The sequence below is a fragment of the Neltuma alba genome, unplaced genomic scaffold (genome assembly GCF_004799145.2).
Source record: "Neltuma alba isolate B1F8T4 unplaced genomic scaffold, ASM479914v2 tig00013209_pilon, whole genome shotgun sequence".
Classification (NCBI taxonomy): domain Eukaryota; kingdom Viridiplantae; phylum Streptophyta; class Magnoliopsida; order Fabales; family Fabaceae; genus Neltuma; species Neltuma alba.
The window spans coordinates 153,969-171,236 of NW_021637514.1; the positions used below are offsets into that span (position 1 = coordinate 153,969).

The window sequence follows — 17,268 nt, forward strand, 5'->3', positions numbered from 1 at the left end:
ACTAAGCAAGCGAGTTCTAAGTTTTTTAATACCTGTTTTCAAACATAAAAATTCCTGACTTATTTCGAAATATTAAAAAAAAAAAAAATCTGGCCACACTAATATACTTTTCACCCGAACCTAGAGATTATAGTTGTGGGTCTCCTTATGGTGCTTAATGATGAAAGTAGAGGTTGTTATTTTTGAGAGCATTTTCGTTTTACAAAAGTAAAGGTTGTCATTGAGGGTTTTTCATATTAGAGCTATGTGGTGAGCCTGTATGAAAATCCATACAAGTTAAGGCCATGGTGATGGAAAAGAATACACTGTTAAAGACACCAAGAAAGGAACTTGGACAAAACTTGCAGATGTCTGTAATCCAAAACAAATATCTCCCACGCAGTAGCCTAAAACTATTACTTTATTAGGTTTCTTGTACAATTAACTGATACAACAAAAAAGTATATTCTAAAACATTGTCAAATTATATTCCAACACAAAAATAATCAATGAAAAAATGATGCACTGCAAGATTCAACTGCTTCATCCCACCTAGAAATTCCAGCAAAAGGGTGGAAAAACTACATTTTATCTTTAATCCTAGTGGCAGATATTGAACATCCTTTAGTATCGTTGTAGGAGAGCTACAATCACGTTTTCTTCTTCACTTGCAAGCCAAACACAATTTTGAAACATTGAGGAACTGCACCTTCTTTCAGAGAAGAAGATACAGAAAAAGGGGTGGGAAAGAATATTAGGATCATCAGACGGGGAATGACAAAACTAAAAAGAACAAGGAAGAAGAGAGACGCCGCCAGTCCGGAACAAAATCATGTCTGCCTACCCGAGAACTTTATATCAGCCACCTTTGGTTCTTTTTTCAAGAAGCTTCCTGCTATAAAGATTCTGAAGGGCACTTTTGTAGTGAGTAGTCAAAGTAGCTTCCAATTCAACGGTGGTAGGAAGGGGAACAGAAGCCTTCTCCATAGCAACCACGAGCAGGTTAAGCGAGCAAGACATGTCCTCTTCAAGCATCCTTCCTTTATGCATAGTACATGTACAGGCTATTTGCAGCAGCACACGCAATTGAATTTTCAGTTGGGTGCCACGCTAGGTGCAGTAACTTTGTTGTGAAGTCAAAAGAATTCCCATTTACATCAACCCCAGCACTTTCTGCCCCTATTAGGATTACCAAATGTTGGGAGTCATGACAAATAAGTTTGTATTGTGTAAACATGCTCAAGAGCAAATGAGTGATAAGATAGAGAAGTAACCTCGTCTTACAACCCGTGTTAAACTACTCCCAAGTGATCTTGAAGGCCTTGAAGGGGCTGGAACTTGTCGCCTGGGGAAATAAAAAGGTTAATCACATCTGTGCTTTTACTCTTTAGTGCCTTAATGTATCATACATGGCATCAGAACTTTCCCATAAAATCACCTCATTGGATTTTTACTGGCTTCCAAAGTTGTATCTTCAGTACTTCCCGGGGTGCAGCCAAACACGCGGAAAAGGTTACTGGTACATTAATGAAAAGAAAATGTCAGACGCAGACTAAACATTTTCAATTACCAAGCAACAGAAATGGTTTTGCATCAGAGACCTGTAAGAACCAGTTGCGACTCGCAATCCATCGCCACTCAGACAACACTCGAACTTGTCAAAAATTGAATCATTTTCATATAAATCACATAACTGGCACATTGAAACAAAGCACAGCCCATTATGATTTAACAAGGGACCAAAAATCCATTTGTTTTAATCCTTTCTCCATAAACAGGAATCTAACCTTAGGTCTTAGATACTCATGAACCTGGAAAGCCGCAACTGGACCAGAATCCATATTAATGTCCCATAACTGACGGAAATAAAAAAAGCACAACAATAACGAATGAGAAACCACGGATAACGCAGAATTTCTTTCTACAGTCCACAAAATTTGGTTACATCATAGTTAAATCCTTGAATAAGATCTCTCAGATATGAAACGAAGTCAAAATAAGCAGGAGATACCCGAAGAAAACCAGATACAGTTCACTATTACACGAACATAGCAAGGAAATTCATCGATAACTTAAATAATAAAAAAGTCCTTGCTTGTAAAAATTCAGCAAGCCCAAAGCATCCCCATCTAAAATTAATACTCCCTCTGGTCCTATTTACAAGCTTCAAATTTGGAGAGAGGTGTGGTCTATTTTATAAGCTTCAATTTGGGTTTATCTCAACATTTAATACTTTTCTTCCCAATTTTGCCCATAATTATCATTCTCTCTCTTTTGCCGTACTTTCTCTCATTACATTTCCCCATACTCTCTTTCATCTTTTTTTAGTTTATTGTAAGAGCATATTTGGAAACAAAAGTATATTTCTTACCTATTTATTGCTTTTAATTAGTTTTAACTGAATTTTTTTTTATTTGAAGTTAATACCTTTAGAGTCATGTAATCACGGCTAAGAATGTATCTCCCGTCCTTTGAAAATTTTATGTCTGAGATAGAAGCAATAATCTCTGTAAAAAATGATCTTGAGCCCGGGGCCTCTTGTTCCTCAAATCTGAAACAAAGGGCAACGCCCCTTAGAGATTACAAGAAATATGAAATTGCACAGATGCAGGTAGAATAAACTTCATAAAATTATCATTTTGATTGTGCACACTGATAAGTCATCTTTGTTCCTGTAATTTTGCCCACTATCACACATATTAAGAGCCTATAAAAAATTGAGAATCAACAAGATAACCTTTTGAATTAAAAAAAAAAACAAACACATAACCAAAAGACAAGCTTACAGTTTGGCATGAGAATCACATAATGCTGATTGCCGTAAGTCAACAAGTCGTATTGAACCCTTTGAACTGCTGTATGCCAACATATTGCAATGCATAGGATGGAACTCTGCTGATGTTATAACCTCTGCAAAGCCAATATCAAATGAGTCAAATAGGAGGCAAGATGGCAAAGAACAAGGAACAAGACAGAGAAGTTTTTAGTGTACTGGAGCAAAACAGGGAGTGAAAATAAACAAGATCTCGTTTCCCCCTAACATATTATGAGAACGCCCCCAAAAAAAAAAACCGAAGGATAAAAGGGTAATGTATCAGTGGACTGCAAAATGCATTGTCTCTTACATCCTTAGAGAAAGGGTTTAATTCAAAAGGGAAAAAAAAATCATATAAAATTAGAAACAACTGACTTAGGTCATGATGTTTCAAAGAACTTAAAACATCAATTGACGTCCTTGAAACGAGAGTGAACAAAAATTCCACGATTTAACAGCAACCTAGTTAATCATCCCGCCATATTGTTTCTAAAAGATTGCAATGTTCAGTGAAGTGATCAGTTGCTTCTAAACTATAAAAACTTGACAAGAGGGTATCATAATACCCAGCCTCCTGCAAAACCAACAAGGATGTCCCTCCTCTCCATACTGTTGATCATGACCAACAAAGAATCATAATTTCTAAGACATAAATTAAAAATCCACCCAGTCAAAAAGGCTACTATGCGCACCTATGATTCCATCTCATTCTCAAAAGATCAAGATTTCATAAGAACCTGTTGGTGGCAACTCAGATAACAGAAGACAAAGAAAATTATGAAATACAACCCTATCGGTGTTCATGAAAAATATGGCAGTAGCAGCTTACCAGTCAGATCTTCCATGTTTGCAGGCTTTACATCAACTATATTAAAACTTTGATTGCTGATTTCCAGGTTCCAGAGATTTATTCGCAAATCATCAGCTGATATGAAAGTTTCACCATCACTACAAAAAGCGAGCATCATGAAATCATCCAATTTGATCAGTATTCAATACACCCCCCCCCCCCAAAAAAAAAAAAGATCACATCATTTTACATGAAATGAAACATGTTTAGTTTTACAAGGTAACTGCATCACTTAAAGTAACACTCCATCAACACAAAATACATAACCAGTCAATTGTTACTTGAAGGTAACAGAAGGGGGAAAAGGATTTCACAACGAACCGTCTGTCTCTCTAATATTCACCTGTTATTTGAAATAGAATTGATATGATAATCATGAGCATGGGCATATACTCTACGACATCGAGCCACCAGGCTGGTCTCATGGCTGGTTACCTACACGTTATATGACTCAGGTTAGTATTGCAATGAGCTAAGTCTCCAACAAGCAATTGTCAAGGTCAGAGATTGAGAAAGAGACTACAGCAGCAACATCTTTTCTCTCCTTCCCCTCTTCTAAAGTGTAAGAAACATAACACAAAAACTGTAATGAATAGAATAATTAAGACAAAAATGAAGTATTAGTGTCTCGTTTTTTTCCCCTTCAGTAACGTTTTTCTTCTTTTTTTTTCCGAAAATGCAAGTGACCAGTGCCATTTGAAAGGCAAGTGCCATATCAAAGTGAATTCCTTCCTTTCCCACTGCAATAGCAATAAAAGCGTATGTGAAAAGGGGGACATTTCAAATGGTTATAACCAAAAATGAGAGAAGTTTCAAAATCAGGTTGCTTCCACTAGGAAAAACACTCCTACACCTGCTTGTACGTTCAAAATTTCTTCTTACTTTCTTGTCTTTGTAAATTCAAGAATAATATTACACCAAAGAAGGGGGACGTCATTAGCCATTTTCACATGTCCCATAATCACATGTCAATTTGGATTGCTTCATACACCTACTAGAACTTTATCAAAGGGCAAAAATCAACACAGAAAGTAAAAAGTTAACTTCATCAAACATTCAAAACTTAATTGAGATGTATTATTCTAATCTCCAAAAGTATGAATGGAAGGGTGCCGGGGGGGGGGGGACAGAGAAGTTGATGGTTTCATGCTTAATAACTAGGACTTCGATAGAGATTTTTCATGCTTAGAATATTGATGTTAAGTGCAAAATTGACTAAAATTCGATTAAGTAGGAGTCTCAGGTGGCTTCTCAATCTTTATCAGGTATTCTTGTGCTTCAACTAATAAATTTGCACATGATTTCCTCCAATCCCAAAGCGGGGCCCCAAAAAAAAAAAACTTGCGGCTCTCCTAGAATAACAAGCAGGTCCACTGTAAGCATTGCAGAGCTTTTGTCAGAATCATGCTGGCCTTTCATTTTCTTAGTTGAAAATAGGAGGAGAAATTCATACTATAAATATTATATTATAAAAAAGAAATGCAAATGGAAGGGCTGAATGCAACTACCACAGGTAATCGTAACGAGGGAATGACCCCAGATGGAAATGTGAAGTCATCACTTAGATGATTGCATGAATTATCCACTCCATTAGCAAGATGTGTCCTAGGATTATATGAATTGCTGGAACTAGCAACACAGCCATTTCCCATAGCTTTAGAAGGGTCAACATTCATTTCAGAAATTTTCTTGATCTTCTTTTCCTGAACCTGTTCAGTAATCATAAGGGCAGAATAATAAATGATTGACCTTGGAAATAGATCTTCATTTTAATTCACATGAAAACCAACCACATTCATTTCGTGTATATGTACGAGCAAAGACTCAATGTTGGTGACATTTTAGTCCACAGGGCTTGACCAATAAGATATATTTAAAAGCACATTCATCTTTCAATTCTAAACTTAATGTGCTTGAAAGATAAAAGCATCCAGAAAGGAGGTCATAACACTATGAACTAGGAAATGAAAATCTTGAACATTAAGAAGTCCTCCTCTACATGCCAAGTCCGCCGGTTCATAGAACAATGCTCTCATTATATTCCTAAGGAAAGAAATTTTACAACAAACTGGAAGTTTCTGCTAATCCCTGGCAACAGATTCCGACTAGTGCCTCAAACTACAATATATGTCCATAAACAGACACGCTGTCGAAGCATTCCAGACATAAACAAGGGACCAAACTGGAACCAATAAGTTAAAATGCACGTAATCCATGATCGGAAGACATTCATTCAGAGAACCACAGGCAAGCATTTATTCATACCTTCCAAAACTTTATGGTTTTGTCATTTGTGGATAGAAAGAAACAGGGCACCATTAGCGGATTGGCACCATCTAATTTTGTTGATCTTCTCTTCTATTTCCAAGCTCTTAAGATAGTCAAACTGGCACAAAGAAATGATAATACATTAATATTAACACTTGTGAGCAGGGGGCATTGGAAAAGCCTTAACTAGCGAAGGATATTTACCTCAGGTTCATGACTCTGAAACTCTGTTTTGTAACGAAATTCAGGATGCCTACTTAGAGGATAGTCCATCCTCTCCAAATCCTGTCTTGATCCACCGTGCTGTATGGTACCGTGCACATAAATATTAAAATATTCAAGTACATAACATCAAGTTTTAATGCCATGGTCATGGAAACTAACGGAACTGAAAATCAGACTTACATCTTTTGTATCAGTTCTCTCAAAGAGAACAACCCGACCACCACGATCACCAGTTGCTAGATGGTCGCCAGACTTGTCAAATTCAATAGCAGAAATTATGTCCACTGAAAAGTTAAAATCAGCCACACACTCAGGTCTGACATTATCGAGCAACAAAAGCTAAAATAGGTCTGCCTATCACCCTGTATCAGTATTTTGTCGGGAAAAAAATTCTGTACCAGAAGATTACCAAACTCTGTTGATGGTGTCCAAATGTATAGAGTTTGTCCTATATAGAAACCCTAAATCCCAAAAGCCCCATCAACAATCATTCTATTCCTTATAAACCATGAACTACATCTCAGTTAATGTTTGACAAGAACAGTGTCTTTTCTGCACCTTGAACCATCCTTAGTAAAGTAGAGAGACTACAACAAACTTCCAATTATACCCCAGTATAAAATAAATTATCCTTAGTAAAGTAGAGAGACTACAACACACTTCCAATTATACCCCAGTATAAAATAAATTTAAACAGCTCACATAAATTTAAGCATCAAATATCCTTAGCTCTCTTATACCCTGACCAAAAGTGTCTGGACTTTCCATCTATATTGATAAAAAATTTAGTTTTTTTTTAATTGTCCAATGAGTTCTTCTTTACGAACTACAGCCTTGCCCCTCTTCAACACAAAGAGTAACTGAAAGAAAAATAACGATTGAATTCTATACAAGTTTACTGCTCTCATCCACAAAATCTGAGAGTTTACTTATGGCATTCCAGATAAGCACACACATCAATGCAGTATTTTGTTATCGTTTCTACTCCCACGAACTAAATACAGTTACTCAGTTCATTAGAAAAAATAGAATTTAACGAGGAGTTCAAATTCCTAATGGTAGCTAAAGGTTCTTGCTTCAACTATCATTCTATTTACGTGTCAGATAACCACAGCTCCAGCCTACAGCCATCTGGAGTCTGAATTAAGAGACAGCCAGTCGAGGACAATGTTTCCCAGCCATGAAGCATATTAGTGGTTGCACCAAAAATTGAATAAGGATAAATCTAAATAGAAAGAAGACATGGTGTTGAGTCAACATTATAACACGTAGTTTAGTGCAGCCACCCAGATGCACCTTCTCACTCTCCTTCCCTTAGTACACCGTATTGCGTACTCTTAATGATAACTTGGCAAAATCCGAATGAGAAGGAGAACTCAATAGATAAAAGACATATAGAATAACGAAGATCTTGTCACAGGACACAAAGTCTCATGGAAACATCCAGACAAACTAAAGAAGCCAATTAACGGCAACAGAAGTGAAGTGCTCGTAACACAAGCACGAGCTGAAAACACAAGACGATAAACACCATTAAGTCTTACATATGTTAGCTCCACACGCAATCATTCAAATCCAGTAAATCCGTAATGCAAGACAACCTTGACGAAGGCAACTATGTAATATATAAAGACCTTCGGGTCACAGTTGAAAAAAAAACCCACTCAGGAAACCCACTACTCTACCCAAATCAAAAAAAGACCAACAAACAGACAATGATTACACCACGACCCACGAGCCGATACATGCATCCCCAGAAGCCGAAACAACAAGTGACTGACGAGGCACGACCAGAAATAGATCGAAATCACGCGACCGAACCCTAATCCCAACATAGACACACTACATCAACTGGATCCAACCAGTCACAACACAAACACGTCTCCTCAATACAGCATAATTTTCCAATTACCTTCCTGAACTTCTTCGCCGGCCGTACGTTCGCCGAAAACCTGAGAGAATTTCCACTCCAGCGGTTGCGTTGGACCCGCCGGAGCTGCGACTACCTCATCGCCACCGTTCATTTCCCGGGAAAACGAATCAACGGCCCCCGAAAACACGACGGAATCAGCCAATCTGATCACTGCATCGAAGATCGCTTTCTATGCTTACAAGATCATAGCTTCAAAGTCCCATCCATATCCATAACAAACAAACAAAAATTTATATCATCAATAATCAAAAAATTAAAAAAAAATTCTCTTTTTTTCACAGCCTTCTTTGGATTTCCAGTTGAACCATTGGAACGCACAAAAGACCAAAACTTCTCTCTCTTTCTCCTCCTACAACAATCCTCTATCCAAGATTTTCTCTCTCTAAAAGGAGAAAATTGGGATTTCCAGATTATAATGACTGAGCAAGCCGTTCCTTGGCGCTGGAGAGGCACTACACACAAACAATCACAATTCCACACACAGACACACACACACTTCCCTGTCCACTCCCTCTCAATAATACGCTTCTCTTTGTTTTTTTCGCATGAAATCATATAATTTCCTCGTCTATGCTAACCTCACCTGCCTGTCACGCAATTAGATGAATCACGCATCTTGATTGGAACACGTTTTGGACATTATCCCCTTTTCTTCGGGCTGTGATGGCTGTGTGGCACAATCATGTGACGTTAAGAATAATTTAGATGGTCACTAAATTATTGATTAATTAAATTAAGAACTTTGTAAAAGGAATTGAAATTGTCTTAAAGATAAAAAGGTGAGGTGAGACCGTCTCAAATGACTTATATGTCCTTGCCTTTTTTCCTTTTAAGATATTTCCCGAGGGGTAAATGAGAACAATAACATGATCCAGCGGCTGAGATTTTGTAGAAAAGAATTTATCCTTAGACGGATATATTCTATATCAAGTCTGAATTTTTTGTAACTAAGCAAGTTATATCATTCATAATTTTAAATAAAATATCTAGTCATAAATTTTATATTTCATATTAATTTGATATTAATGTTTAAATTTAAATATTATTACTTCCAATCCTAAATATAAATTGCACTACGAATTTATATTTAGGACGAAGATAATATATGGTTTTGGATTCTCAAGAAAGTAAATAACATGTTATGGTGTTGAAAACCTTACAAAAGTTAATAATTAAAATATTAATAATTTAGGAAATTGATGAAAACATCAAGAATGTCTAAAAACTTAGCTTCTTTAATTAACAGCTATAATTCTATTTCAATTATATGCAGCACATCTTCAGCTACGTTCAAATATTTTTTTCCTTTAAGCATAGTTGATGATAAATTTTGCATATTGGTAAAGAAGAGTTACAACCAAGTCTTTAAGTAAATTTCAAATACCTTTTAGCAATAAATTTTGTAACAGAAAAATTTTAGTAATCTTTTCAAAAATATAAAAAATAAATATAAATTTGCGAGAAGTATTGTTTTCATCCAGATGATTAAATCTTCAATTTGATCATCCAAAGTCCAAGCTCTAACTATATACTACCTCCTGTTCTGATTATAAGATTTTGTTTATAGATTACAAACGAAATCTTATAATTAAGATCAGGAATAGTATATATTAATAATAAAAATAAAATAAAAACAACATGTGATATTTAGTAGAAGTTGATGGCAAGTTCCATTAATGCTATTAATGAAAGAGGCTCGCACATGCATTGTCTCCATTTTTCCTTTTTTGGCCTCAGTCTCTTTTTTCCTTCATTCAAAGTGTGTAAATAATTTATATCACAGATCGGGATCAGGACAGGCCCATTCCAGTTCTGTCCTGATGAACAGTAATGGGATAGATTTTTGTCCCATGTCTTGTCCCATTCTGATGTTGTTTTGGTCCCGGTCAAAACGGGACGGATCCGGGACATACCGATGTATTCTTTTTAAATTTTTTTATTTTCTAATAAAATCTGATTTTTTTTAATTATAGTTGTTTGGGCTTAGGCCTTATAAAAATATCTTTTTATTTTTTTTATTTGTTTGGGCACCTTTAAATAAAAGTCCAAAATATTACATATAACAGTCATTAAAAACTCTAAACAAAAGCTTTTAACACAATAAAAACTTACTAAAAATTCTAATTATCAATAGTCTCAAATCATCAACAAATATAAAAGCTCTAAATATATATATCTATAGTTCCATACAACAATCTCAAATCTTAAAAAAATATGAAAAAAATGATATTATATAAATAGGATAAAAATAAAAAAAGGAACTGGGATGGGACCCCGTCCCGTGTCCTATCCTGATCCCTTTTTTGTCCCGTCTCGAAAAATTTCGAGACGGGTCCATCCCGTCCTAATAAAGGCCGGGACCGGAACAGGCCGACCGGGAGGGGCCGGGCTTGAATACCCCTAATAATATAAAGATTAGTGATAGACTCTTGTCTGTTGCACAGTTCACATAATATTCTTTGATGGAGTTTTAAGCCTAAGTAAAGTGTTAATATGATTGCATGCGTGTGTGTAAGAACCAAGACATTTGATTGAAAGTTAGATTAACCTTCTTGGAAGTCAAATTAAAACTTGGTGCTTAACATCACAGTATGCGGTCACATAGCCTATAATATATAAATACACATATAATTTATTGTTCAACTTTTAATTTTCATTTGAGCAAATTTAGTTAAAAGAAGTTGGTCATCTTAATATTTTAAGAAAGATTAGTCTCTATTATTAAAAATATTCCTGGTATTTAAAAAAGTGTATGATTTAATAGCTAGGAAAAAAAATAAATGACCTAGTAAATACAAAAGCGAGCATCAGTGAGGCACCACACCACCCAAACTTGTGCAGGATCAGAGACTTCTTTTTTTTTTTTTGGACAGAGTGCAGGATCAAAGACTTGATTGCGATAGATGATGTTTCTTTCACAATTGCATGACACTTTTTTTAATAAATAAATAAATGAACACGTCCTCTTTAGTCTTTTTTTCCTTCCCCAAGTTGCTAGAAAAAGTACTCAAGTCATTATGAACTTTAGTAGATTTGCCAAGGGAATAAAGCTTCATTATTAATTATTTAAGTAAACCATTGCCGTGAATTTACTATTAATATTATTATTAATTTTTTATATAAAAACTAGATAATTAATTTATAAAAATTAAAAATATTAGTTATGTAAGCTATTTCTAAAAAATATGTATTGATTTTTCTAAAGCATCCTCTTTAATACTACATCCGATCCTTAATATAAGAGCTAATTTAATTTTCAATTTAGTTCTGAATATAAAGCCTCAATTCACTTTGTTTCTCATATTTAATCATTTTTCAAAATAGTCATTATAGTGATTGTACATGTTAAATATTCTATCAGATAGTAATCATAGCTAATACATAGCAAGGGTGTTCTAAAAAAAACAACACATATTTATTACAAATAACTACTCCATTGGTTTTTAATATAATACACATTTAACTAATTTGATTAGATTAAGAAAGTTAGGTAAGTTAGTTAACTATAAAAGATGTGACATGTTTTTCCTAAAATACCATAATCATCTTTCTTAATACCCCTCTTCCTCTTTTACTTGATTATGGTTGAGAGAGTATCCATAGGGGTAATTTAGAGAAAATTGATAAATATAAAAAATGGGTGTTATATTTAGAACCAAAACCAACTCAATAATTAGGTTTTATATTAAGGAACGGAGGAGTAACTTGACAAACTTTCTTAATTTATTCAAACTAGTCAACTAACTTTTATATTAAAAGACTAGAGATAATATCATTTTGTATTGAAATTACTCTTTAATAGAAACTTCCAATAGGAATAGTTCAGAAAAAAAATTATAAATTTTAAAAATAAAATGAATTGAGATTTTATATTTAAAATTAAAACAATTTTTCTAAAACCCAAGTAGTCCCTATATTTATAATATTAAATTAAATCTCCTAACCAACTCTTATACTGAGATTCGATTTATTAGCTTTCCTGCCGGTAAATCACAAAGTTATTGACACTAATGAGATGATTTTTCTTCTTAAGTCAAAATGCCGTTCAGATATTTTAATTTTTTTCATGTGTTATGAAGAAGGTGAGGAAATTTTCCTCATTCTTATCCAAACTTATCGAATCAAGGACGGACTTATTGTTAAATTAATTAGAGCGCAAATCAATATTATCTGAAGTATGAAACGTTCTACGCTCAAATTGATGTCATTATTATGCCTACTCTACAGGCATGCAAGAGTAAATTTATATTATAAGACTTAATTAATTAATTTAAAAAATTTTAAAAATTATTAAATTATTAACTGGGGTACATGTTACATATTTTTTTAAAATTATTTGTATCGTTAGTTTATATATCAATTATAAATGAAGCAAATTAGTTTTCAAAAATTAATAAATATAAATACTTTAAAGTAATTTAATAATTTTCTTAATATTTTTAAATTAATTAATTAAATCTTATATTAAGAATCAGAAATAATAACTAGAATAATTTAATGACTTAGCATCACGCGATTCTTTACCTGTACGAAAGTTTGAGTAACCTTGTACGAAAGTTTTTGCTCAAAAAACAAAAAAAAAACCTTGTGCGAGAGTTTAATAATAATGTTAAATAAAGATGTTGGATGGGGAAAAAAAAAAAAGGCAAACAAGATTAGGTACAATTTTAGCCTGATTTTATTTTTTGGATGTAATTTTTACTGGATACACCATATATATTTAACAATTTATTTTTTTTGCCAGTCGTTTTTTATTTTAAATTTAATAGGCTTACCTTTTTGTAATTTATTAATTAAACAAAATATCTTTTAAATTTCAATACTTATATATCTATTAAATTTTAGCAGACATAACTGTTTAATTCCCTATGCAATGGGAGACATTATGTCACTAACATTACAAACTACTCCACCATGTGTTTTGAAATTTCTTGACAATGTCAATATCAATATCTTAATTACGTCACATTTTGGTCCAACAAATATGCCAGATAATTTAACGTAAGAGTCATTTAAAAATAGCTCCCATTGTATTCTCACTTTTTTTGACCCAGGGAAAAAAAAATCTTACCCTAGCTTTTTACTAATATTTTCTAAATGTATAATGACTTTGTGTGATAACAAAATATTCAAATTATATCAAATAATGTTTTGTGGATTTTAATTACAATATTGATGTGATATTTTTGTTGGTAAACACTTTCTTCAGTCCTAAAGATAAAAGCTAATTGGGAAGGGTTTGTCTTGGTTTTAATTGTAAGATTTAAATTCATTTTGTTTTTTCAAATTATCCCTGTAAATTGCACATGGGGTTTTTTTTTTTTATAATATGAGGTAATTTTCTTTACAAATGATTAAAGGAAATATCCTGAGAAACCAATACTGTGAGTTAGGATCCTATATCTAAACTAAAAGCAAATATCTAAATTAAATTTTTATACTATCTTCAATTCTAAATATAATAACTAGTTGAAAAATTGAATTTGATTCTAAATATAAAACCTCAATAAATTTTGTCTCTCAAATCTATTATGTTTTTTTCAAAATATCTTATTGATTATAACTTATAAGAAGTCTTTGTAAGGAAGTAGTTTTAATGTACATGATTAAATATGGTACTTTAGAGAAATCAACACATATTTGTTACACGTAACCAATTTCACTATTTTTTTTTAATTTTTTAAGTTAGTTATTTAGTTTTTATGTTAAAGACGAATCAGACTCAAATAATTACAAGATAGTTGGAACACATGGGATTAGAGTAAGAGGAAGCTGGAGAGAGAGATTGCTTAGAAGGAGGACATGTTCCCTAAAGTGAAGAGTTAAGTTTTCATGTCGAATGAACAAAAGCTTTCTTGGAATTGACCAAACACCTCCCTTTGTGTAGGGCATATGGTCTTCTTTTATTTCACACTCACATGCCTCCCACCTCTCCAATCATTAACACCCCCCCCCCAAAAAAAAAACGGTGCCCTCAAAAAACCACTGCATATATAAAAATATCTAGAAAATTCTTATTTCAACTGTCGAATTGGAAAAAAAACTAATAAAAATAGTTTGGCCTTTTTAATAAAAAAACTAAAGAAAATTCTTGTGAAGACACCGACTTATTATTGGAAGTGTGCTGGTTAAATTTTATTACTTTACAATATAGCGTTGATGATTTAGTATAGTCTAAGATACATTCGTCTTTGTTCATGGTGCCAAGATTGTTTCTTTCAATAATGCAACAAGAAGAGCTTAGTTGAAGGATGTTGCCTGGACATTGTTTGAAGCCGTCCATGACCATCAAATGATTCAAACAATTTGGTTTCTAAAACGGAGTAAAAAGTTAAGGAGAATTACAATAAAGCCTCAAACAAAGAATATAATTATCAAAAAATCTCAATAACAAAAGAATAACTTGTAATAACAAGTTTCATAGTACTCTTCTGATTAATATAAAATCCATTTAACTAATTTGATTAAATTAAGAAAGTTAGGTAAGTTAATTAATTATAAGAAAAGTGACACATTTTTGCTAAAACACCATAATCATCTTTCTTAATACCCAATCTCCCTCTTCTCCTTGATTATGGTTGAGAGTGTATCCATAGGGATAATTTAGAGAACATTGATAAATATGATAAATGAGTCTTATATTTATGACCAAAACCAACTCAACAATTAGGTCATATATTAAGGACCGAAGGAGTAATAAATGATAACTACTCACTTATCATCAGAACTTACCAGTAATTTTTTTTAGAATCTCATTGTAATTTTTTCAAAAAAAAAGGTTACTGCATTAGGATTTTCACTGTGACTTCTGACGACTGTGGAACCCGTTTAAATGTCATATGGATTAAATTTGTGATGTTGATTATTTTGCAATGATCGGAAAATTGGGTTGGTTGTGGAGAAGCGTTGCCATATTTATTTTCCTTTGGTACATATCTTATACTACCATGATGTTTGTTGTAGATGTATGCTTAGATGAATGTTTGGAATCCGTTGAACTTCATGAATTTGTGGATGGTGGATGCAAGAGTAGGTTATCGTTGAAGGATAAGTTTCTTACGTGTTAGTTTAGGATACCAAAAAGGGTCAAATGTAATTGCTTATTAATACTACCTCCGGTCCTAATTATAAGAGCCAACTGACTAATTTGAGGAGATTAAGAAAATAAGTTGAATTAGTTATTTGTCCTCAATAAGTGTTGTTTTTCCTAAAATATCCTTACTAATCAAGTGTATTGACTAGAACTATCATTGTTAAAAGGGTTACTTTGGAATAAAATGTATAAATATGAGAGACAAAGTAGATTGAGGTGTTATATTTACGACCAAAATAAAAGTCAAACAGGGTCTTATATTAAGGATCGGAGGTAGTAATAACCTTGTTTTTTTTTTAATATACATACATACATATATATATATATGTTTACACAATTGTTGCCCTTTTATAAGTAACCTGAGGTTAGTCGTGGAAGCATAGGAATCTGGATTTTAAAAGCTTCTGTAAATGATTTTTGATCTTGAGAATCTGTGATTTTGTGAATCTCTTCCATTTTACTTTGTCTGATTTGTTTGTGAATTTGGTGCATTTTAAAGATGTTACAAAAACTTGGTGCCTATTTGAATCCACGTTTCAATAGTGGCTAGGCAGCTTTTATAACTTCAAAGTACGTTGCACATGTTATGGGATGTTTGGATAGGTTTTTAGGATATTTGATTTATGGGTCACAATCTGCCAAAAAAATAACTAAATAAGAAGGCAAAATCGCAAAAGTAGCTTGTAGGTGCCTATTAATCGTGTTTTTGGGCTGTGTGCGTTTTTACTTTTGTTTTTACCCTTTATGCCCCTGCCTATCGGTGTGTTATCTAATTATATAACATGCATTTTGCTTTCTTTTTAAAAGGCAACCCCTTAAAATGAGATTGGACTTGATATCCATGCAAAATTTGAATGTGAAATTTCACAGTTAGGTAGTATTATTTGATTTAAAAATTTTACAGTATTTCTAATTTAAATATATTATATTCATTAAATATAAGTTTTTGCTATTATGATAATTTAAAATTATTATATTTTTTAAATTCATATTTTTAATTATTTAATAAAATTTATACCTATTTTAGTTGCTCTACAAACTAAACTTAGTTATCCAACCATAATCTAAACAATTTTTCTAGTTTACAAACTAACTTTCATAAAAATCAATTCAAACATAAGTCACATTATCCAATCTAACTTTTACCTAATCTTAAATAGAGCCTGAGTCAATTTTTCGGTTAGAATTTTATTTGACCTGAAGGGTTTTTTTCAGAACAAAACTTCGTCAATTATCATCTTTGTTATTCTTGAGCCGCAGTCACAAGAGTTACATGTTATCAAAGTTATTGGTTAAATTTTTCAGAAAAAAATGCTGATGGCAAGCCTATTTGAGGGAGATATTGTTAGGCTATCCTGTCAAAACCCCTTTTTTGGGTACCGGAGAAGACAAAACCTTTTTGGGGGGGGGGGGGGGGAACCAATTGGATTGCAAGGCCATAACATCTTTCTGCACCAGGGTCCTAGTACATTGGGAAACCGTATTATCCTATCGAAATTTGTTTTGCTTAGGACATTGGGGGGGAAAAGACATTGTTGAAAGCTTGTAATGTGTGAAAGCTGAAAATGGGACTGACTCCGACTGCAGTATGTGAGAGCTAATAGATCGGCATTCAAAAGCAATATTCTTAGAATGTCTAAGTAAATTCAAATTTGATGTAAAATTTTTTACAAAGAATAAATTAAGCTCAATAATACTTCTTCCAGTCTTTAATATAAAAACTAGTTGATGGTTAGATTTAATTTTAAGTATGAGATCTTAGTTCACTTTGTCTTTTATCTTTTTTGAAAATATCCTTGTTAATTGTAAAGGCTCCTATTCAATATATATAATTGAAAATGATAGTTTAGAAAAACCAACACAAATTTGTGACAAATAATTAACTTAAATAAATTTTTTAATATTTTAAAATTGGTTATTTAAGTACATAGCATATAATAAAATGGGAGGACAGAATGTCCTTATACTTCACTCATTTTATAGCTTCGCTCACATCTCAGGATATCACTGTGCTTATTATTATTTTTTTCTCCACACTGTGCCACAGGAATAAAAAAGATGTTGAAGCACGGCCACTCTAAGAAACCGACCCGGAGCATCATCAA

General features: G+C 33.0%; 1 pseudogene; it reads right to left on the reverse strand.

Moving 5' to 3' along the window:
* Positions 1-332: 332 nt before the first annotated feature.
* Positions 333-8,571, reverse strand: LOC114735477 (serine/threonine protein phosphatase 2A 55 kDa regulatory subunit B beta isoform-like; annotated as a pseudogene).
* Positions 8,572-17,268: the final 8,697 nt, after the last annotated feature.